This window comes from Choloepus didactylus, chromosome 10 (assembly GCF_015220235.1).
Source record: "Choloepus didactylus isolate mChoDid1 chromosome 10, mChoDid1.pri, whole genome shotgun sequence".
In the NCBI taxonomy this organism is placed as follows: Eukaryota; Metazoa; Chordata; class Mammalia; order Pilosa; family Megalonychidae; genus Choloepus; species Choloepus didactylus.
Window position 1 is genome coordinate 23,824,484 of NC_051316.1, and position 24,260 is coordinate 23,848,743.

At 39.8% G+C, this 24,260-nt stretch overlaps 1 protein-coding gene across 1 annotated transcript in view; it reads right to left on the reverse strand.

Annotated features, from left to right (window-relative positions):
- LOC119545132 (vomeronasal type-1 receptor 3-like) overlaps positions 1–23,934 on the reverse strand; it is a 42,895-nt gene extending 18,961 nt beyond the window's left edge. The window contains exon 1 of the mRNA XM_037850731.1: positions 23,701–23,934. The gene's annotated coding sequence lies outside the window, so the exon portion shown is untranslated. The remainder of the gene's footprint in view (positions 1–23,700) is intronic.
- Between the last annotated feature and the right edge of the window lie 326 nt (positions 23,935–24,260).

Here is a 24,260-nt window from a genome sequence, read left to right on the forward strand (position 1 = left end):
TGTGGTTATTTCCCCAGTGCCGGAATGCATAATTGGAATAGACATACTCAGCAACTGGCAGAATCCTCACATTTGTTCCCTGACTCCTGGAGTGAGGGCTATTATGGTGGGAAAGGGCAAGTGGAAGCCACTAGAGCTGCCTCTGCCTAGCAAAGTAGTGAACCAGAAGCAATACCGGATTCCTGGTGGGATTCCAGAGATTAATGCCACTCTTAAGGACTTGAAGGATGCAGGGGTGGTGATTCCCACCACATCCCCATTCAACTCTCCTATTTGGCCTGTGCAGAAAACAGATGGGTCTTGGAGGATGACTGTGGATTATCGTAAGCTTAACCAGGTGGTGACTCCAATTGCAGCTGCTGTCCCAGATGTGGTATCATTGCTTGAGCAAATCAACACATCCCCTGGTACCTGGTATGCAGCTATTGATCTGGCAAATGCTTTTTTCTCAATTGCTGTCAGCAAGGACCACCAGAAACAGTTTGCATTTAGCTGGCAAGGCCAGCAGTTTACATTCACCGTGCTACCTCAGGGTTATATCAACTCTCCAGCCCTATGTCATAATATTGTCCGCAGGGATCTTGATCATTTCTCCCTCCCACAAGACATCACACTGGTCCATTATATTGATGATATCATGTTGATTGGACCTAGTGAGCAAGAAGTAGCAACTACTCTAGATTTGTTGGTAAGGTATTTGCGTGGCAGAGGATGGGAGATAAATCCAACAAAAATACAAGGCCCTTCCACCTCAGTAAAATTTCTAAGTGTTCAGTGGTGTGGGGCCTGTTGAGATATTCCTTCTAAGGTGAAGGATAAGCTGCTGCATCTGGCCCCTCCTACAACCAAAAAAGAGGCACAACGTTTAGTTGGCCTCTTTGGGTTTTGGAGACAACATATTCCTCATTTAGGTGTGCTACTCCGGCCCATTTACCGAGTGACTAGAAAAGCTTCTAGTTTTGAGTGGGGACCAGAGCAAAATGAGGCTCTGCAACAGGTCCAGGCTGCTGTGCAAGCTGCTCTGCCGCTTGGACCATATGATCCAGCTGATCCAATGGTGCTGGAAGTGTCAGTGGCAAATAGAGATGCTGTTTGGAGCCTTTGGCAGGATCCTATAGGAGAATCACAATGCAGGCCCTTAGGATTTTGGAGTAAAGCTTTACCATCTTCTGCAGATAACTACTCTCCATTTGAGAAACAACTGTTGGCCTGCTACTGGGCCTTAGTAGAGACAGAACGCTTAACCATGGGCCACCAAGCTACCATGAGACCTGAGTTACCTATCATGAGCTGGGTGTTATCTGATCCACCAAGCCATAAAGTTGGGCGTGCACAGCAGCACTCCATCATAAAATGGAAATGGTATATACGAGATAGAGCTTGAGCAGGTCCTGAAGGTACAAGTAAGTTACATGAGGAAGTGGCCCAAATGCCCATGGCCCCCACTCCTTCCACCTTACCTTCTCTTGCCCAGCCCACAGCTATGACATCTTGGGGAGTTCCTTACAGTCAGTTGACTGAGGAAGAGAAGACTTGGGCCTGGTTTACAGATGGTTCTGCACGATATGCAGGTACCACCCGAAAGTGGACAGCTGCAGCACTGCAGCCCCTTTCTGGGATATCCCTGAAGGACAGTGGTGAGGGGAATTCCTCCCAGTGGGCAGAACTTCGAGCAGTGCACCTGGTTGTTCACTTTGCTTGGAAGGAGAACTGGCCAGAGGTGCATCTGTATACTGATTCCTGGGCTGAGGAGATCTCCAGACTACGTGTGGAGGACATATCCTGGCTTCTCCTTGCAGCTTATGGTAAAATGCGAGCAGAGAGAGATAAACTTAGAACTGAACTCTTGGGTTCAAAGAGACCAGAAGCTGATTGCTTTGAAAATTACAAGCTTCCAGGAGGTGGAATCCCAGAAGCTACAGCCCAGTGTGAGGATATAACCAAACATGGAACCCCACTCTCGGTACCAAAATCTGTCCTAGTTTGCTAATGCTGGAGAATGCAAAACACCAGAGATGGACAGGCTTTTATATAACGGGGGTTTATTTCACTACACAGTTACAGTCTTAAGGCCACAAAGCGTCCAAGGTAACACCTCAGCAATTGGGTACCTTCACCGGAGGATGGCCAATGGCATCCGGAAAACCTCTGCTAGCTATGAAGGCAGCTGGTGTCTGCTCCAAAGCTCCAGCCTCAAAATGGCTTTCTGCCAGGACGTTCCTTTCTAGCAAGCTTGCTTCTCTTCAAAACATCACTCCCAGCTGCACTCTCTTTCCTCCCCCCGAGTCAGCTCATTTATATAGCTCCACCGATAAAGGCCCACCCTGAATGGGTGGGGCCACGCCTCCATGGGAACATCTCATCAGAATCATTGCCCACAGCTGGGTGGGGCACATTCCAAGCAAATCCAACCATCACCAAAACACCTGCCCCACAGAAGACCACAAAGATAATGGCATTTGGGGGACACAACACACTCAAACCGGCACAGTGTCTTATCTGAGAATTCTTTGCAAAGTCCATGGTCATTGAAGATTTTCTCCTATGTCTTCTAATAGTTTTACAGTTTTAGCCCTTACATTTAGATGCTTGATACATTTCACTTTAATTTTTGTATATTGTGTGAGTTAAAGGTCCAAATTCATTTTTCTATATGTGCCTATCAAGTGGTCCCTGCACTAGTTGTTGAAAATACTAGTCTTTACCAACTGGTTGGTCTTGGCATTCATGTCAAAATCATTTGACTGTAGACACACTGTTTTATATCTGGACTCTTAATTCCATTCCATTGATCTTTCTGTCTATAGCAATGCCAATATCACACTGTCTTTATTACCACTACTTTGCAATAAATTTTGAAATTCAGAAGTCCTCCTAGTTTGTGCTTCATGTGCAGAATTGTTCTGGTTATCCTGGTCCCCTTTTAATTCCATATGAATTGGGAAATTCCCAAATATATAGAAGTTAAAAATCATAAGACTAAATAATAAGTGAATCAAAAGGAAAACACCAGATGAATTATAACAATTGTTTGAGAATAATGAAAATAAAAACACAACACATGAATGTGTAAAGTATGCTCCTAAAATCATGCATGCAGAAAAAGAAAGCTAAAATGAATATATTAAAAAGAAAAAAAGATAAAAATCAATATAAGAACCTAGCAACTTAATATTAGGAAGGGTACACTGAACCAATGCAAGCAAAGGAAAGAAATAAAAGGTTAGAGGAAATAATAAAATAGAGAATAAAAAATACAGTGAAAATCAATAAAACTAAAAGGATAAAAAAAGAAACAAAGAACAGATAACCAAAGTTGCCAAACTCTGTCTACACTAACCAAGAAAAAAAGGGAGAAGGAACAAAATACTTAAAGCAGAAATAGAAGAGAGGTTGCCATTACTGTCCCTACTGAACTAAAAGATTGAAAGAGAACAGTATGACCAACTATATGCAAGGAGGTTATATAAGTTAGATGAAATAGACAAATATCTAGAAAGACAGAAACTATGGAAACTAATTCAAGACAAAATAGGAATTCTAAATTGAACTGAAATAGACTTACAAGTAAAGAGACTGAATTTGCAATGAAAAATTTCCCCACAAAGTAAATCCCAGGTGACAATGGCTTCACTGGTGAATTATACCAAATGTTTAAAAAATAATTAAACCAATTTTCAACAAACTCTTCCACAAATAGAAGAGGCTCAAAGAGTTCTCAACTCATTCTAAAAGGCCAGCAACCACATTAAGGTATTTCAAAAATTCCTTATGAATATAGAAGGAAAATATCCTCAACAAGGTACAGAATCCAGTAACTTATACAAAGGATTGTACATCATGACCAAGTGATATTTAACCCAGAAATGCAACGTTGGGTAATAACTGCAAATCAGTGTAATACAACAAATTAATAGAATAAATACAGAAACTGTATAATCATACCAATAAAAGCAATAAAAGCATTTGACATAGTCCAACACTCTTTTATGATACAAACATTCACTAAATTAGGAATAGAAGGGAATTTCCCCAACCTGATAAAGAGCATATATGTAAACCCTATGGCTAACATCATACTTAATGCAAAAGACTAACTATTTTCCTACTAAGTTCAGGAATGAGACAAAGAAATTTGCTCTAACCAACTATTCAATATTGTACCTGAAGCCAACCTCCATCTCTTGTGCTTTTTGGCTTGGGATAAAGGAGTTTTTCTTTAGAAACAGTGCCAAGAATGACAAGATATAAATGAAACAAAACGAAAGAAAACAAAAAAAAAACAAAAACTACTTTTAAAGAAAATGCCTAACAGGTTTTTAATACAGTAATCACTGTAATGTCACTTTCTTTTCTACTTCCTTAGTTTTCAGCTCAGGCTGCATTCTCTAACTCATACTGTGAAGGCAAAGGTATTTTTGATTCAGAAACATAAGAAATCTACATAGTCTTAATTTGTAAGAGTTTCTAGCCATAGCAATTAGTTAAGAGAAAGATATAAAATCATCCAAATGAGAAAGTAAGAGGATAAACTTTCTATTTGCAGATGATATGCTATTTCCTTTATAGGAAATCCTAGCTGATGCACATAAAATTCTATTAGAACAAATAAATAGGTTCAACCATGTTCCAGGTTACAAAATTAGTATAAAAAATGATATTTCCATGTAGTATATTAAAGGATAATTTGAAAATGTACTGAAAAGAAATTTAAAATACATCAAAGGCATAAAGTCTCAGGAATAAAATTAACAAATGGAATGAACATTCACATTGAAAACTACATAAAACTACTGACAGAAAGTAAAGAAGATCTATAGAAATGGAAAAAAATCCTACACTCATGAATCAGAAGCTCTACTATTGTTTTTTTAATTTTTATATTGAAATAATTTCAAACATGTGACACTTGCAAATACAATACAAACCCCTATACAGAGAACTCCAACACCCCCCCATCCCCAGATATCCGTATCTCCAATTCTACATTTTGCTACCTTTGCAGTACCTTTTTCCTTCCTCCCTTCCTTCCTTCTGTCCTCCCTCCCTCCCTCCCCTCCTTCCTTCCTCTCTCTCCCCCCCTTTCTTTCAACTATATCTACTGTCTTTCTATCAATTATCTATCTACCCATTTATCACCTTCTGAACATTTGAGAGCAGGTTGCATATATATATCATACTCCTTGAACTCATAACACTTCCATGTACATTTCCTACACGGAACAAGGATATTCACCTACGTCATTAACTTAACTGCAGTTAATTCAAGAAAATTCATATGGATATAAAGCTTAAATTCTATATTCCAATTTTTTCTTATGCCCCCTTTGAGCTTTTCACCTCCATTCTTAGATCCAGTCTAGTATCACACATTGCATTGATTGTCAATAACTCTTAATTAACTCTTTTTTAATTAACTATATAAAAAATTTTTTTAAAAAAAGAAGATACACAATTAAAAAAACATCTCAAACAAAACCTAACAAGGGAGTAAGAAAAAGACAACTAACCTAAAGTAACTACTTTACTTCCAACATGTTCCTACTGTACCCAAAGAAAATAACCTAATAAAGCAACATTTCTGTGAACTTGTTCCAACCATACCCATCAGAAATTAACAAACCATAGTCATTCCTGGGCATTCCCAGAATGTCAAATTTACCCACAATAGCTTATCTGTTGTTACTGCGTTATCATTCCCCCTTCATTAATTGCTCTCTATCACTAGTTCCCCTACATTCTACATTATAAACCATTTATTTTAGGAGTATGTTGTTTAACCTCCAGGTGTCTGTGAATTTTCTAAGTCTCTGATGGTTATTAACTTCTAATTGTATTCCATTGTGGTCAGAGAATGTGCTTTGAATAATTTCATTTTTTTTTAAATTTATTGAGGCTTGTTTTATGTCCCAGCATATGGTCTATTCTGGAGAAAGTTCAGTGATCACTAGAGAAGAATGTGTATCCTGGTGATTTGGGATATGACGGTCTATATATGTCTGTTAAATCAAATTCATTTATCAGATTGTTTAGGTTTTCAATTTTCTTATTGGTCTTCTGTCTGGTTGATCTATCTATAGGAGAGAGTGATGTGTTGAAGTCTCCCACAATTATTGTGGAAACATCCATTGCTTCCTTTACTTTTGCTAGTGTTTGTCTCATGTATTTTGTGGCACCATGATTGGCTGCATAAACGTTTATGTTTGTTATTTCTTCTAGTTGAATTGCCCCTTTTATTAGTATAGAGTGGCCTTCTTTGTCTCTCATAATATCCTTGCATTTAAAGTCCATTTTATCTGAGATTAATATTGCTACTCCTGCTTTCCTTTGGCTTTAGCTTGCATGAAATATTTTTTCCATCCTTTCACTTCCAATTTCTTTGTGTCCCTGTATCTAAGATGAGTCTCTTGTATGTAACATATTGATGGTTCATATTTTTTGATCCATTCTGCCAATCTATGTCTTTCAATTGGGAAGTTTAATCCATTTACATTCAATGTTATTACTGTAAAGGCATTTCTTGAATCAGCCATCCTATCCTTTGGTTTGTTTGTCAGATATATTTTTTCCCTCTCTCTCTTAATGTACTTTAATCAACCAATATTGAATCTATTTAGTACTGAACCTTTCTCCATATCTTTCTCTCCTTTCTTTGTTTCTCTGTCAGTAGGGCTCCCATTAACATCTGAAGTAGGGCAGGTCTTTTATTAGCAAAATCTCTCAGCATTTGTCTGTGAAAAATTTAAGCTCTCCCTGGATAAAGGATTCTTGGTTGGAAATTTTTCTCTTTCAGAATTTTAAATGTCATGCCACTGCCTTCTCACCTCCATGGTGGCCGTTGAGTAGTCACTACTTAGTCTCATGTTGTTTCCTTTGTATGTGGTGAATTGCTTTTCTCTTGCTGCTTTCAGAACTTGCTCCTTCTCTTCAGTATTTGACAGTCTGATCAGAATATGTCTTGGAGTGGGTTTATTTGGATTTATTCTATTTGGAGTTCGCTGGGCATTTATGCTTTGTGTATTTAATATTGTGTAGAAGGTTTGGGAAGTCTTCCCCAACAATTTCTTTGAATACACTTTCTAGAACTTTACCCTTCTCTTCCCCTTCTGGGACACCAATGAGTCTTATATTTGGACGTTTTATTTTATCTATCAAATCCTTGCGGTCCATTTTGATTTTTTTTATTTTTTCCCCATTCTTTCTTTTGTTCTTTTATTTTCCATTCTGTGGTCCTTGAGATCGCTGATTCGTTGTTCAGCTTCCACTAGTCTTGTACTATGAGTATCCAGAATCTTTTTAATTTGGTCAACAGTTTCTTTTATTTCCATAAAATCATTTTTTTTTAATTTACTCTTGCAATTTCTTCTTTATGCTCTTCTAGGGTCTTCTTCATGTCCTTTATATCCCGTGCCATGCTCTTCTTCATGTCTTTTATATCCTGTACCATGCTTTCATTGTTTGTCTTTAGTTCTTTGATTAATTGCTTCAAGTACTGTGTCTCCTCTGATTTTTTGATTCGGGTATTTGGGTTTGGGTCCTCTATATCGTCTGGTTTTATCATATGCTTTAAAATTTTCTGTTGTTTTTGGCCTCTTGGCATTTGCTTTACTTGATAGGGTTCTCTTAGGATATGTAGAATTATTCAAAGACTAATCTCTAATTTGTCAGATCTACAGCTTGGTGGCGTACACTTTCTCTAACTAACCATCAGATGGCATCTGCAATATTCCCCTCAAGTCAGTTCTCCCTAACTTTGTCTTTGTGGTGTGTGGGGGTCTGTTTCTTGTGGGGTCCAATTGGTGCACCAAGTTTGGATGTGTTGGTGGTAGTGTCTGCCCTGAATGTGGGGTGTATGTCTGCGTGGTTAGGGAAAGAGGGCAGCTTTAATAATCAAACCTCCCAGGTGTTCTTGGAGATTTAAGGCTGTTGCAAGAGTCTAAACCTTCATTTCAGTTTCACCACAGATTGTCTCTGCTGCTGACCCACAAGTCTTTGGTAATGGTGTATGGTCCCTGGGATTTCCGAGTGGGTCCCTCTTCCAAGCCATGCCCTTCTAGGGCCTCTGCTGAGGGAAGGTTGTGCCTACATCACAAGTGCATGCCATCCCTCAAGGGAAGTTCTGTGACGCCAGGCCATGTAGGGGCGTTCCCAGCCTGCTGTAAGGATGGCTCTATGGGGCGTGTTAATTTCCCCCTTTTCACACAGCTCTGTCTTCCCGGCTCCAGGACAATTAGCTGTGGGTGCAGGAAAGGCTATTGTCCATGCCTGATATTGTAGTGTGTGCACATGATGCTGGAAACACTTCCTGTCTCACTGGCTTTTCTGGCATGGCTCTGGGCTGTGGCTCCGGTACCAGGCAGGAGCATTCCCAGCCCTCAAGGAATATGGCTGCAAGGGTTGTGGTTTTTTTCCCCTTTGGTTCACCTCTGCATTACTCACTCCAAGATAATTAGCAGCAGGTGCACGGAAGGCTATCTTCCATGCCAGGTATTGAGGCATTTGAACAGCCTGTTCCTGCCATGCTTCACTGTGCAGTTCTAGCTGCTGTACCTGCAGCCGCTTTTGGGTTTTTCTAAAAAAGAACTAGTCCACCTCCAAATGCCAACCCTTGGTTTTCCCACACCGCAGGATAGCTGCTGGATATTCAGCGGTTTACTCACTTATTTCACCAAGTGCATGGTCCTTATGGAATCAGCAGACCTTGTCCAGCTGGTGCATTGCTGGAACTGGTGTTCTGGGTCACTTTCTGGTTTTTATCTAGTGAATTTTTCACGGAGGTGTTTTTCTGCCCTGTCTCTCCGAGCCACCATCTTAGGTTCTCAGGAGCCCTACTACTGTTAACACAGCAATATTGCCCAAATTGATTGATACATTCAATGCAATGTGTATCAAAATCTTAATCTCCCTTTTAAGAGAAATGGACAGGCTCATTAGAAAGTTCTTAGGAAAGTGTAAGAGGCCCAGAATAGACAAAACAATATAGAGAAAGAATAAACATGGAGGACTCACACTCCATGGTTTCATAACTTACTACAAAGATGTAGTAATAAAGAGAGTATGATACTGGCATAAGGGCTGCCATATAGATTAATGGAGTAGAATTTAAAGTTTAAAAATAAACTCTACAATAATATTCAATAGATATAAAACAAGGATGGCAGGACAATTCAATGGAGAAAAAAAAATCTTTTCAATAAATGATGCTGGGATACCAGAAAATCCAAGTTCGTAAAATGAAGTTGTATCCCTGTCTAATACTATACCCAAAACATTACTCAAAATGGATCAAAGACCTAAGTTAAAAGTCAAAATTATATAACATTCAGAAGAATACACAGGAGTAAATCTTTATGAACATGGATTAGCCAATAGTTTCTTATATTTACATTTGACATCAAAAGCATACATGACAAAAAGTAGATAAACTGGAATTCATCAAAATTAAAAACTTTTGTGCTTTTAATGACACCATCAAGTATATGAAGAGGCCAAGAAAAGAATGGGAGAAAATATTTGCAAATCATATATATGCTAAGAGTCTAGTATCCAGACTATGTAAATAACACTCACAACTCAATAAGTCAAATAACCTTGTCAAATAACATGCAATGGATATGAATAGACAGTTTTCCAAAAGAAGATAAATAAATTGCTAATAAGCACATGAAAGTATGCTCATATTGTTATTCATCAGGGAAATGCAAGTGAAACCCTCAATAAGATATCAATCACACACACTAAAAGGCTGGAATCAAAACGACAGAAAATAACAAGGGTTAGTGAGATGTGAGAAATTGTAAGCCTCAGACATTGTTGGTAGGAATGTAAAAGGATACAGTGCCTTTTTTTAAAATTCAATTTTATTGAGTTCTATTCACATACCATACAGTCATCCCTGGTGTACAATCAGCTGTTCACAGAACCACTATATAGTTGTGCATTCATCAGCACATTGAATTTTCAACATTTTCATTACCATACACAACAAAGAATAAGTTACAGTGGAAAAGAATACCCTAAACATCCCACCCTCCATCCCTCCCTATTATTTACTTTTTGTCCTCGTTTTTCTATTCATTTGTCCATACACTATACAAAGGGAGTGGGAGCCACAAAGTTTTCATAATCACACAGTCACACAGTATAAGCTATATAGTTATATAATTGTCTTCAAGAATCAAGGCTACTGGGTTGCTGTTCAACAGTTTCAGGTATTTTCTTCTAGTTATTCCAAAACACTAAAAACTAAAAGGGGATATCTATGCAACGCATAAGAACAACTTCCAGAATGATCTCAACTCTATTTAAGATCTTTCAGCTGCTGAAACTTTGTTTCATTTTGCTTCCCCCTTTTAGTGCCAGAAGGTTTTCAATTCCACAATGCCAGGACCAAGCTCATTCCTGCGAGTCACGTCCCATGTGGCCAGGAAGTTCTACACCCCTGAGAGTCATGTCCCACGTTGGTGGGGGGGAGGCAGTGAGTTTAATTACAGAATTGGCTTAGAGAAAGAGAACACATCTGAACAACAAAAGAGGTTCTCTGGGGGTGACTCTTAGGGACCATTTTAAATAGACTTAGCCTCTCCCTTGTAGTAACACACTTCATAAGGGCAAGCACCAAGGTCGAGGGCTCAGCCTTCTAATTTGGTAGCTCCCAATGCTTGTGAGAGTATCGTTAATTCCCCAGGTGGGGAAATTTAATATTTCCACATTTTCCCACAGCCCTTCAAGGCGGCTTTGCAAATACATCTTCATTCTCTGCCAGAATTGTTCTGGGATGTATCGGAGCTTCACACTAACCTGCACAAACCAACTACCCCACTCCCCAACCAATGTTCAATGTAATTATGTTGTTTGAATAAACTGACCATACAAGTCAAATTATACAATGTGTTACAAAAAATATAGATCTTGCACCTAATAAACGTCTCTTCCTTTGATCCCACACAGAAGCTAAAGCTTCAAAAATGCCGCAAATATTATCCTTTACCCTTCAGTCTGATTTATCTTAGCCCTAACAAAGCCCATTTTGTTCATATCTCTAATACAAGTCTGATTTCTTTTTTCAAACTCTTTAAAATATGCTGTATGGAGTAATGCTGACATTCATAGCAGCCAGACTCTGGCCCTGAGTCTCAGGTGTCACACAAATACCCAAAGTTCCAGGGACTGACCAGGTTATACACAAAGAGCTCAGCATCTCAGAGTTTAGAAATAACCATTATAGCTCAGGGATAGATGTAACTGCTATAAGAGCTTACAATCTAGGAACCTTTACAATAAGACTTCCCCTGCTGACCTGTGCTCTCAGACTCAATTCTCAGAGTTTGCACATTATAGTTAGTCCATATTAGTGTGGCATATAATGTTTTTCTTTCCATATCTGGTTTATCTCACTCAACTGTTTTCAATATCCATTCAACTCACAACTTCACTCCTTATGGCAGCTCAATATTCCACTGTATGTATACACCACAGTTCCCCATTCCATTTATCAGATGATGTACCCTTTGGCCACCTCCTTCCACTGCAAATCATGAATACTGATACCATAATCCTCACTGGGAAAATATCCCTTCATGTCCCTCTTTTCAGTTCTTCAAAGTATATACCCAAAAACCAAGTTGCAGGACCATATGGCAACCCCTTGCTTAGCTTCCTGTGAAACCATCACTCTGCCCTCCAGATGGGCTGCACCATTCTACTTCTCCACCAACGGTGATTAGATACATCCCTTTCTCCACATTTTCTCCAGCACTTGTATACCTCTGTTTGTTTTTTAGACAGTTTTATTCACACACCATACATTTCATCCTAAGTAAACAATCAATGGTTCCCTGTATAATCACACAGCTATGCATTCAACAAAACTATCTATATAAGGACATTTCCATTTCTTCCACAAAAAAAAGAGGAAGAGGTGAAAAAAGTAAAAAGAAGAAAGCAAAAGAGAGAAAAAAGTGACAACTAAAAAGCAACAAAACAAAAAATAAAATTAAAGTAAAATACAATAAAAAATTCAGACAACAATACCAACACCAAGAGTCCCATACCCCTGTCTTATATTCCCCTCTTACAGACATTTGATATATTGCCTTTGTTACAATTAGTGGAAGCATATTATAATGCTACTGTTAACTATAAACTCTAATTTGCATTGATTGTATCTTTTTTCTCTGATACCACACTATTTTTAACACCTTGCAAAGCTGACATTCATTTGTTCTCCCTCATGTAAAAACATATTTGTATATTTAATCACAATCATTGACCTCTCTAGGTTTCACTAATTTATACAGTCCCAGTCTTTATCTTCCATCCTTCCCTCTGTCATCTTACCTGCCCCTAACCTTCCTCCCTCAATCTTACTGTGATCTTTGTTCAGATTGTGTTACCGTCACTCCATATTGTGCTCCATACCTCTGTCTCCTCTTTTTCTACCTGTCTGTAGTACTCCCTTTCGTATTTCCTATAGAGCAGGTGTCTTGTTCACAAACTCTCTCAGCGTCTGTCTCTCTGTCTGAGAATATTTTAAACTCGCCCTCATTTTTGAAGGACAGCTTTGCCAGATATAGAATTCTTGGTTGGTAGTCCCTCTCTTTCAGTATCTTAAATATGTCATACCACTGCCTTCTCACCTCCATGTTTTCTATTGAGAAATCTGCACAGTCTTATTGAGCATCCCTTGTGTATGATGGATCGCTTTTCTCTTGCTGCTTTTAGAATTTTCTCTTTGTCTTTGACATTTGACAATCTGATTATTAAGTGTCTTGCCATGGATCTTTTTGGATCTATTTTGTTTGGAACATGCTGTGCTTCTTGGATCTGTAATTTTATGTTTTTCATAAGAGATGGGAAATTTTCAGTAATTATTTCTTCCATTATTGTTTCTGCCCCCTTTCCCTTCTCTTCCCCATAAGGACCCCTACGACACATACATTCATGGGCTTCATGTTGTCATTCAATTCTCTAAGCTACTGGTCATATTTTTCCAGTCTTTTCCCTATCTGCTCCTTTTTTGTGTGTAGGATTTCAGATGTCCTGGCCTCCATTTCAAGAATCTTTTCTTCTTTCTCTTTAAATCTGCGGTTTTATGTCTCCATTGTGTTTTTTATTTCTTATACTGTGCCTCCCATTTCCATAAGTTCTGCCAATTGTTTTTTTCACACTTGCAATTTCTTCCTTATGTTCACCCAATGTCTTCTTCATGTCCTTAATCTCTTTTGTCATATCTTCCCTTAATTCATTGATTTGATTTTTGGATTGATTTAGGAGATTTGTTTGATTAATAATCAGTTGTTTCAATTCCTGTATCTCATTTGAAGTGCAAGTTTGTTCCTCTGACTGGGCCATATCTTCATTTTTCCTAAGATGACTTGAAATCTTTTGCTGTCTAAGCATCTGGTTTCCTTGATTACCCCAGACCAGATGTGCCCAGGTCTCAGAAGGAAGGTGTAATCAGTATCAAGTTTCCCTGAGGAACAGGTTGTCAGACTTTCCCTTGAGGCCTCTAGAATCAGTGCTTTTCACATCCTGCCCAGCAGGTGGCACTTGTCAGCCCACAGCTCCCCACCAACATAAAGATCCCTTTAATTCACAGTGGACGCAGTCCTGGCCAGGGGCTGAGGGTGTCAGAAGCCAAGTTTAAGTTGCTTCTGTTTGTTTTCCCTCAGATCCTGGGGTCTGAGTTCCCTGGGGGAGGGCTGCCACTTGAGCTGGATCTTGCCTCCCTTTTTCTTAGGGAAGATACACCCCCTAGGGAGTTCTCTTCTACACTCGAATTCCTCCTTTGTCTCTCTCTGACTCTCTTAGCTCCACCTTTGCTTGGGTCAGCAAGTGACAACTGAAAATGCCTGAGGCTTTCTCTACTGAGCTGCTTAGAATGAAAGAAAAAACAAATGGAAAAAGAGCAAAACCCCTTTTGAGAGCCAGTCTCCAGCACCTCAGTTTCACCAGTCAAACAGAGTTTGTACCCAGTTCTCTGTGCCCCCTTTTTGGGGACACAGCCGTTCTCCAGCACTCTGAGCTCAGGGGTCGCCAAAAGCCTTTGTTTTTATTTAGTTATGTATCTACATACATATACATATATCTATACACACACACACACACACACATACACATATATATATATCTTTTTTTTTTTCCTTCAGCCCTGCCTCCTCTCTGCTGGGAGGAACCACAGATTCCTGTTTGCTCAGGGCCTATCTATGCTTGTATGTTGTATTCAATAGTCCAAATTTGTTAAATTAAAACTGCAATTGGAGCTGGGCCGAGCCACCCCCCCCCCCGCTCCCGGCAGGAACTGCTTCTTTCTCCCACAGTCAAGTGTTGCAGCTCGGCCTGCTGTATCAGGGGGAGGGGCGCCAGTCCACAGTTTTTACTTATTTAATGCTGCGATCCCAGCCATTCCACACATTCCTGACTGGTGTATGATGTGTGAACAGTCATGGATGTCCCCCAACAGTTGTTCCAGACTAGTTACTAGTTGTTCCTGGCTATTTACTAGTTGCTCTAGAGGACCAACTAAATTGCACACCTCTCTATGCCACCATCTTCCCCCACTTGGTATGGTGACTTCTGAAAACAATTTAGTAGTTTCTCAAAATTTAAAGCATAGTGTTACATATGACTTAGCAATTCCATTCCTAGGCATATAACCAAGAGGAGTGAAAACATATGTCCACACAGAATACTTGTACACAAATGTTCATAGCAACATTATTCATAACAGACAAAAAATTGAAGAAGCATCAACTTTCATTACTAATGCATAGATACATAAAGTGTGGTATACCCATGTGATGGTATATTATTCATCAAAAAAGAGAAATAAACCATCAACACATGCTACCACATGAATAAATATTGAAAATATTAGCTAATTTAAAGTCAGTTCCAAAAGACTACATAGTGTATGATTACACGTATATGCAATGTAGAGCTTATGCAGTCTCCAGGGACAAAAAATAGGTTAGAAGTTGGCTGGGGCCTGGGGTATGGATGACCAGTGGGAAGTGACTGCATCTGGGTATGCGCTAGATTGAACTTCAAAAACTGCATTTGCTTTTAAAAGAAATAAACTTAAACAAAAACATAAAACATAAAAACAATAAAATGCATAAAAGTTGAAAGTAAAGACATGTAAAGTTAAGACAGACTTTGTGGAGTTCTGTCCATGTACTCCCATTTGCCCAGTAAATATCCACTGACTTAGTTTGACCAAACTTTAGTCAGGCTTCTCTCTTCTGCACAGGCCCCTGAATTTTAAACCTTTTTTTCAGGAGAGGTAAATCTATTATGTCAAAAGGGTTTACAAATGTATTTGGGGTTTTTTCTGCCGTATGGAGTTGATTTTATTATTTACCACACTTGTACTTTGCTTCTATTTTTATTTTCTTTGTTCTTCTTCCATTAATTTCTTTGTTAAATATTTAAATTATCAGGGCACTGGTCTAAGACTGGTTTACATCAGGTCATGGGTTACAGAATGGTGGAAATCCACATAAGCTCATGACTTATCTCTCCTTTTTGTTTTATAATACCAGTTCTAATATAAATTGTTGTGTTTAATCCTGAACCATTAAATACTTACTTTTCTTTTCAAAAAGTAATATTCAAACAATAAAGGAAATACAATAAGAAAGCAATTTCCTTCCCCACCTCACCCCCACCTGGCATTAACTGCTTCCAGTATTTGAACTGTGTTTCCTCTGTATGTATACATGTATGTGCACAAACATATTCAGATGCACAATTTTAAATGAATGAAATAATTATCTGCATGCTTCCAGTTCACAGCAATGAAATATCAGTCAAGAGACAAGGACCCAAAAGGAATAATCAGAAGGGTATGCTTTCTTTCCAGGAGCATGAACCCACACAATTTGAATTATAGGTTCTGATCATTCAACCAGGTCCATTATGTGCCATTCAGGAGAGAGAGGGGAGGACACACTTCATAAGACAGGGGGAGTCTTTCAGCCAGGAAGCACAGAGTTAGTCTTGTTGATTTACCCATGTCCTGTTGAGTTCAACACAAGAAGAGAGACTTGAAATGGAATGGAAATGGTCAAGTGTTATAAGGTACAATATATTGTAAATATTATAAAAAAGGATCTTCAGGGTCCCTCATAGCTCTAACCAAGGCCTTATGGATTCCTTGTGCCCTCCACTGCCAAAGACACTTTTGCACCTGCACCCTAGACACCTGTATATAATGGCCTTAGGAGTACAGACTCCCAGCATGGTAAGAGCCTTGAAAGCAGCCATCTCCCTTGGTCTGGCCTCTGCCTGCTTCTGTGGGCCTAGAATATGCACTTTCCTACACCAACCATGGGGAATCCTTACCAGAGTATACTATTCCTTTTACTAGGTAGAGGAGAGGAAGCCTGAATAGTAAGTCACCAGTGTTCACAGGCTCCTAACAGAAAACCAAGCTTTCTCTTTCTGAAACATATACACAAAGGTTTTTATATTTCTGTTTGGATAAGTATAATATATGCACTTAGAAAGCACTGGGATGAACCACCTAATATGCTATTATCTCTACTAAAGTGGAACTTTTCAATAGCTCTTAATTCAAGCAGATGTTGGAATGATGATCCAGAATTAAAAAAAAAAAAAAAAAAAAAAAAAGAGCTTTTTCTCTTCCATTGCTCAAATCTCTTGTCTTGCCTTTGACATCAACCAAGATTTGCATGGCCACAAGTCATAGAAGTTGCTGTTGCTACCAGTTCTGTCAATACCTGAACAACCCACTGTTGGGGACGATTAAGGTAGCATGTATAAAATCCACCCTCAGCGATGCCGGAGATATGCAACATGGCCGCTGGGGCTGATGTAACAACAGCTTAAGTTGCCCTCAGCCTTCTATGGAAGTGATAGCCGTTTGCGCCTAAGATTCACATCTACAGTGCTAGCTTTACTACCTGCCTTCTACCCCAGCAACAGTAGCCACCAATCCTGTGCTAGCCTTACATCTGCCATCCGCCCTAGCAACAGCAGCAGCCAATCCTAGGCCGCCACCCGTTCGTACTAGCCACTCCCTCTACCTTAGAGTATATATACCCTGCCTCTTCAATAAAGTTTTGCAGCTTGATCAGAAACCTGTCTTGCTGTCATTCCTCGTGTCTCTTGTCCCATACCATTCCTCCCTCACAGGATTTGGAGCTTCCGTTGAGCGTCCCGCCGGCCGGGACAAACTGGCGCCCAACGTGGGGCCCTGAATTCTGTGAGAGACGGAACGCCGCACTCAAGGAGAGAGGTACCTCACACTCACCACACCCGGGATCGCCGCGAATAAACTCGGTCGCGAGACAGATCCGTTCAGCAGTCAAAGAAAGAAAACCACACCAGGGATCACCGCGGGGAAGCGCACTCGCGAGACAGATCCGTTCACCAGTCGATCAGTGCCGGCGAAAGGAAAGAAGAAGAAGAAAAGAAAGCAACAAAAGGTAAGCCCCCCCACCCTTATCATGGGACAAGGAATTTCCCAACACGAATTATATGTTAGTCAAGTTAAGCAATCACTCAAGGCACGAGGAACACGAGTTAAGAAAAAAGATCTCACGCGCTTTTTTAATTTCCTGTTACAAACCTGCCCTTGGTTCCCTCAAGAAGGTACTATAGATCACCAGTGCTGGCCATTTCTCAAGCTAGTTTGCAAACAGGAGAAGCTTCGAAGCATGTTATTTCTCATTTACTACATTGCTTCGCTACTTTAGGCCAACCTAAAATCATTAAAACAGACAATGGGCCTGGATATACTGGAAAAAATTTTCAAACCTTCTGTCAACAATTACAAATTAAGCATATCACGGGAATACCGTATAACCCCCAGGGGCAAGGAATGGTAGAACGAGCACATCGCACCTTAAAAAATGCCCTGTGCCGTTTAGCCGAAAGTACTCTCAATCTCACCAAACGACCTCGAGACCTTTTACATCATGCTCTTTTTGTTCTTAACTTCCTAACTCTGGATGATGAAGGACAATCTGCAGCTGACAGACATTGGCATCCCAAAACGCAGACGCAACAAGCCACTGTTATGTGGCGTGACCCCTTAACGTCAGAATGGAATGGGCCTGACCCCGTGATTATTTGGGGACGAGGCTCTGCTTGCATATACGATCAAAAGAGAGAAGGTCCTCGCTGGCTTCCAGAACGGCTGATAAAACATATTAATTCTTCATTGCCGAAACAAACCCCTGAGACACTTCCTTCCCCTCCTCTTAATAATAACCTTTCCAGGGTAGAAGCCTCTCCCTGAGAAAAATGTCTTTCTTTTCTCTTCCAGCGCATCAATAACTCCTGCTATAACCCATCCGGAGACAACCAGTCCGCAGACAACCGGAAGTGGAAAGAAGTCCTGCTTACAGGTTTATTCCATCACTAATCACATGAATTACCACTTGAATTACTATTGGCTTTTCTTAATTGGTCTTCTGGCTTTGCTGTTTGCAGCCGGATTAGCAACCGTTGCCCCAAAAGACTGGAATCTGTTAGAAAGATTCCTGCTTGCTATAGCATATTTGTGCGTTGTAGGGTGTATTACTTTGCTAGCTTGTCTCCCTTAACAGGGAAGAACCTATAGCCTCTATTAGTATGGCTTTGTTATGCCTACTGCCATTTAAAGTTGCCGCCTTATATTTTCTCCTGCAAAGTGTGCATGCCACCTTCGGCAATTCCAACCCCCATCAGCCTTGGAAATGGACCTTAGCACGATGGGAAGATTCCAAAATTGTGCAAACCCAAATTACAGCAGGACACCCTTCCTTCCTTGTTTATGCCAGTGATCTAATTAAATGTTCAGACGGCACACCATGCCTTAACAAAGCCCAATATTACATGTGCCCGGCCTCCAACCCCAGAAAACAATATTGCAATACTCCCAACCAGTACTATTGTGCATATTGGGGATGTGAAACATTAGCCACTCATTGGAAGCCTTATGCCACTGATCACTACCTAACTTTAAAATGGTCCCCCCTTGGCTGCACACTCGGTAAACGCACCACCTTATCTACATTTGGTGACTCAAATTGTGAAAAATTAAATCTCACCGTACAACTCCCCACTGATAACTCTTGGTTAAACGGTCGGACATGGGGCTTTAGAATCTACTTATTTTCATCAACCGACCCAGGAAGCCTTATTCTAATAAAGAAGGAAGCAGTACAGCAAAAACCTTCTGCCATTGGACCAAATATAGTGCTCGCGCCTCCAGCTACCCCTCCTATCCCGAGCACGCCCAGTACAAATCTTTCCAAAATTCACCCCACTACCCCCCCTTTTATTAGCATCCCAATATTGTCGTCCTCAAGCCCGTCCATATCATTTAACAGCCCGCTTTGGCCACTACTCCAAGCTACCTTTCTCTCTCTAAACTCCTCCCAGCCTAATTTTACTCGTAGTTGTTGGCTGTGTTTCTCTGCCAAGCCTCCTTATTATGATGCTATAGCTCTTAATGTTACATTTAATACTTCTAATGAAGACAATCCTTCCCAATGCCCTTGGAATGCAAGAAAAATCGGTCTCACTATGCAATCCGTTCTTCACTCTGGGCATTGTATTGGTAATATTTCTGCCTCCTTAAAAACAGTCTGTGCACAATCGTCCTCTCCATCGCCTGGCAAATTCTATATCCCCCCAACAGGGACAAAATGGCTGTGCTCTTCTACGGGGCTCACTCCTTGCGTATCAGCAAAAGCCCTAACTGAAACGGGGGGAATGTGCCTCTTAGTGGCTGTGTTACCCCATGTCCTCTTTCATACAGAGGAAGACCTTTATCACCACTTGGTCGTGCAATCTCCAGCCACACTGAGAAAGAAAAGAGAACTTGTTACAGTTGTTACTATTGCTTCTCTTTTAGGTATTACTGGCCTAGGCACCGGAATTGCCTCTATCGTTCTCCAAAACCAAGGCTTCTCCCACCTAAGAGCTGCTATAGACAAAGATTTAGCCCGCATTGAAACCTCCATTACCCATCTTGAAAAATCCCTTACGTCCCTATCGGAGGTTGTTCTCCAAAACAGGAGAGGCTTAGATCTGCTTTTCCTTAAGCAAGGAGGGCTTTGTGCTGCGCTGGGTGAGGAATGTTGCTTTTACGCTGACCATTCTGGCATAGTTAAGGATTCCATGACCAAACTTAGGGAAGGAATTGAAAATCGCAAACGTGAGCGAGAAACCCAAGGGGGTATCTCCTGGGGACTTAATGGAATCCTCCCTTACCTCCTCCCTATACTAGGCCCCTTAATAACCATAATCCTTATAATATCTTTTGCTCCTTGGGCCATAAAAAGAATAATACAGCTAGTTAAGAGTCAAATTGACTCTGCCCTAAGCAAGCCTATTCAAGTGCATTATCACCGGCTTCACCTCGCTGACCAGGGTTTGGATCCAGATCATCTGACTGCTACCCACCCTTACGGGTAAGAAACCCCCTCCTACGGGAGCAGCATATAACTCGAAAGTATGCTTCTAGCGTATGCTATGATTGGTACCGCTGGGTGCGAGGCAAAGCACTGCAAAGGAGGGCCAAAGCAACTAAAGGCCATTTTCGAGCTCCTTGAGAAATATGCCTCATTTGCATAGGGGTTTTGCTCTGCCAAAAACTCCCCTCCCCAGAAAAACAGAGCCACAAACAACTTGGGGAATGAGGCCTCTATTTCCCCCAGCAGGTTAATGCCAAAAGAATGCTCGATCAGCATTCTTCCTCCATCCTTTTGAAAAACAAAGGGAGGAGATGTTGGGGACGATTAAGGTAGCATGTATAAAATCCACCCTCAGCGATGCCGGAGATATGCAACATGACAGCTGGGGCTGATGTAACAACAGTTTAAGTTGCCCTCAGCCTTCTATGGAAGTGATAGCCGTTTGCGCCTAAGATTCACATCTACAGTGCTAGCTTTACTACCTGCCTTCTACCCCAGCAACAGTAGCCACCAATCCTGTGCTAGCCTTACATCTGCCATCCGCCCTAGCAACAGCAGCCGGGACAACCCACCAGTATTCTCCTTGCTACCAAAAGGAAAGTAACCATAACACATTCTGGGTTACAACAAGCATTCTTATCCAGGCTTGTAGTTTCCAGCCCTGGGTGGAGAAGTGCGAGAAATCAAACGATGCAAACATCTGGAATTCCTGATGGACCTCAACACTTCTGCTCAGAGATACCAATGATGGTTTCAGACATCAGCTAGCCCTGGGATAGGGAAAGTCTAGAAGAGGGAGAGATAAATGTTGCTGTGGTCCACTGCCCTTCCCCTGCAGATTATGGAGAGAAACCAGACCACCTGATGTCCCCAAATATTAAAAAAAAACAAACAAGTCAGGCTATTTGAATTAGAGAACCAGAGGGAAGTTACCATGGGATCATTTAGAGAGGAAATGAATTATTAGAATCCTGGTAGCCTAAGACCCCCAGTATTCATGGAAGCATGAGAATGGGAATGATGAGACCTGGTCTGTTTCCTGGAACTTCAGTAGTGGAGGTTGGGATGGGGGTTATGTGAAGTCCCCTATTCCACCTGAGTATCACCCCATTTACCCTCTTCTCCAGTCCTGGCCTCTTCTTTATGATCTGGAAACCCAAGAAATTCCATAGTTCTTCCTGTTATCTCTTGCAATAAAAATACTGAAATGTGAGTGAATAGTTATAATTTGAGTAAAATAAAGAATAAAATTTGGTGAGTTAGAATAAATTAATATATAACAGTCATCAATGTCAACAATACAAATTACCCCCAATTTAGTGGCTTAAAAGCATCACAGTCATGTATCATTTTTCTTTGTTTGTGTGGGTTGAGAATTCAAATGAAGCAGAAGGGGATGCCTTGTCTCTGATCCACAATATGTAGGGCCGGGCTGGAAGACTCCAAAGATGGAGGCTAGATCATTTTAAGGCTTGTATAGTCACATGTCTGGTGGTTTGATACTGGCTGTAGACTGGGGGCTGGCTGGAGTTCTCAGCCAGAATTCACACACATGATTGATTATGCATGCAGCCTCAATTTCTGTTGGGGATTTAATCATGTCCCCCATAAAAGAAAGGCAGGTTCAGACCCCAAGCCCCAGTCCTGTGGGTGTGAATCCATTTGTAAATAGGACCTTTGTAGATGTTATTAATGTGTGCCTGAAGCGAATGAATTAGGGTAGGCCTTAATCTAATATGGCTGAAGTCTTTATAATCAAAGGAATTGACCACAGAAGAGAAGCTACTATGGAGGGAGGGGTAGGGCTGTAAGTCAATGAAACCTGGAAGAGAAAGGAGAAGCCGTTGCCATTTGCATCGCCATGTGACAGAATAACGAGTAACTCCAAAGACTGCACAACTGTCAGAAGATGCTGACCCCAGGAGGAAGTAAGCCTTCCAGTCTCTGAAACTGTGAGCCAATAAATTCCTATCGTTAAGACAACCCATTGTACGTTTTTGTTTTGTTTTGTTTTGTTTTGCAGCTTAGCAGCTAGGAAACTAATAGAGAGTCCTTACAACATGATGGATGGGTTCCAAGGGCAAGCATCCTGAGAGAGAAAGACATTTGGTAGCCATATTATCTTAATATAAATTATACACATAATTATAAATGTTTGCCTAGATGTACATCTCTAAAGAAAGCTACTACGTGTATGAGGGATTTAAAGAAAACAGAGACTATACAGTGGAGAGTATTATATTTTTCTTCGATGGGATCATGTCATTACTTTACAATTGTAAAAATATTATTTATCACTGATTAATGCATAAGTATAACATGATGTTAATCAGAATCTCATGATAATTATTTTAGAGGTTGAACACTAAAGGTTAATGCTAACATTTATCTGGGAGAACAGCATGTAAGAATAGAAAGGAAAAATCTGAAAACTAAGAATCACTAGACTGATGAGCCTTAAAATATAATACAAGTAGATTTTCAAATTCATAAAGAGATGGTGGATTATTAAATAGATTATGTCACTCTGGATCATAATTAATTTGGGGGAAAATCTGCTTCTCCATTTCAATTTTTATTACAAAATAAATCAAAGATATTCCAAGATTTGAATACAAAAGGATAAACTCGTTGAAAAAAGTAGAGTTGGGATAGCATTTCAAAAAAAGACACAAATCCCAAAGTCCAAAAAGTAAAAGACTAATAAAACTGACTATGAAAAACTTAAGATTCCCATGTCTTTGTTGATCCAAAAGCAACAAGGGGTAGGTGGGTCTTGTCATTGTTGAAGATCTCCATCTGGGTTCCAGATGGATGAGAGAGGTACTGGATCTCTGGAAAAGGAGCATTAGGTATTTTCTTACTGATATTGTAAAATGCATGCTTTCTGAATGAACTTATAAATTTTCTTTCAAATGTTCACATCATTGAAAACATACTTTTGGAAGTTACTTTTTTGCAATATCGGTGCTATGGATGTAGCTTTAATTTTATTCCAGATGCCTAAATAAAGTTCTAAAGTCAGGTACTGAATGTTATATTCTTCTATACTGCTTTGCAATGCCATTTCTCTTATATACAAGGTTCCCAAATTCTCTCATCCTGCACTTGAATGTTTACTGCAACAGGACCATGAAATACGTTGCTGTTTTTTTTCAACATATTTCTAACCATCATCAACATCATAATCTTTATGAAATTTGGAACTGTATTTTTTTCTAGTAATCACAAAAGATACAAAATATTTAAAAGAAACAAACATACTTACATTTTGAAATTCTAGTTGGAATTTTGGGAGAAATTTTTCATCTTTTCATCAAGCAAACTTAAACCAAGTTTTCTTCAGTGACTTTAGCTTTTTAAATTTGAAACAGAGTCATATGTGGAAGATGCATGATCTAAATCATCATTTTCTTATTTTGCATTACATGTTTGTTAATATATTACATACTTTTTTCTAAAAGCTTGCTGGCTTTACATCTCCTGTTTTTTCTTCGATAAAACTCTCGTTATTCTTTATTGTAAAGGTGCTCGTGGAGAACACATTTTTTTTTCCTGTTTACCTTTCTACTATTTTTCCAAGCAGAAAATTAAAATATAGCAAAATAAATATCTATTCTCTGATTTTATTTTTTGTCATGTTTTGTGATTTTAATCTTAAAAACGTAGTCAAAGTACAAATGTATAATTTCATTCCTCATTATTTCAGTATTTGTAGTTTTGGTTTAAAAAAAATCAGTATACTTTCCTACGTAATTCTACATGATTTTCACACTTCACCAGAGAAACCATAATGTTCCTAAATATTTCTAACTCACAGTATGTATT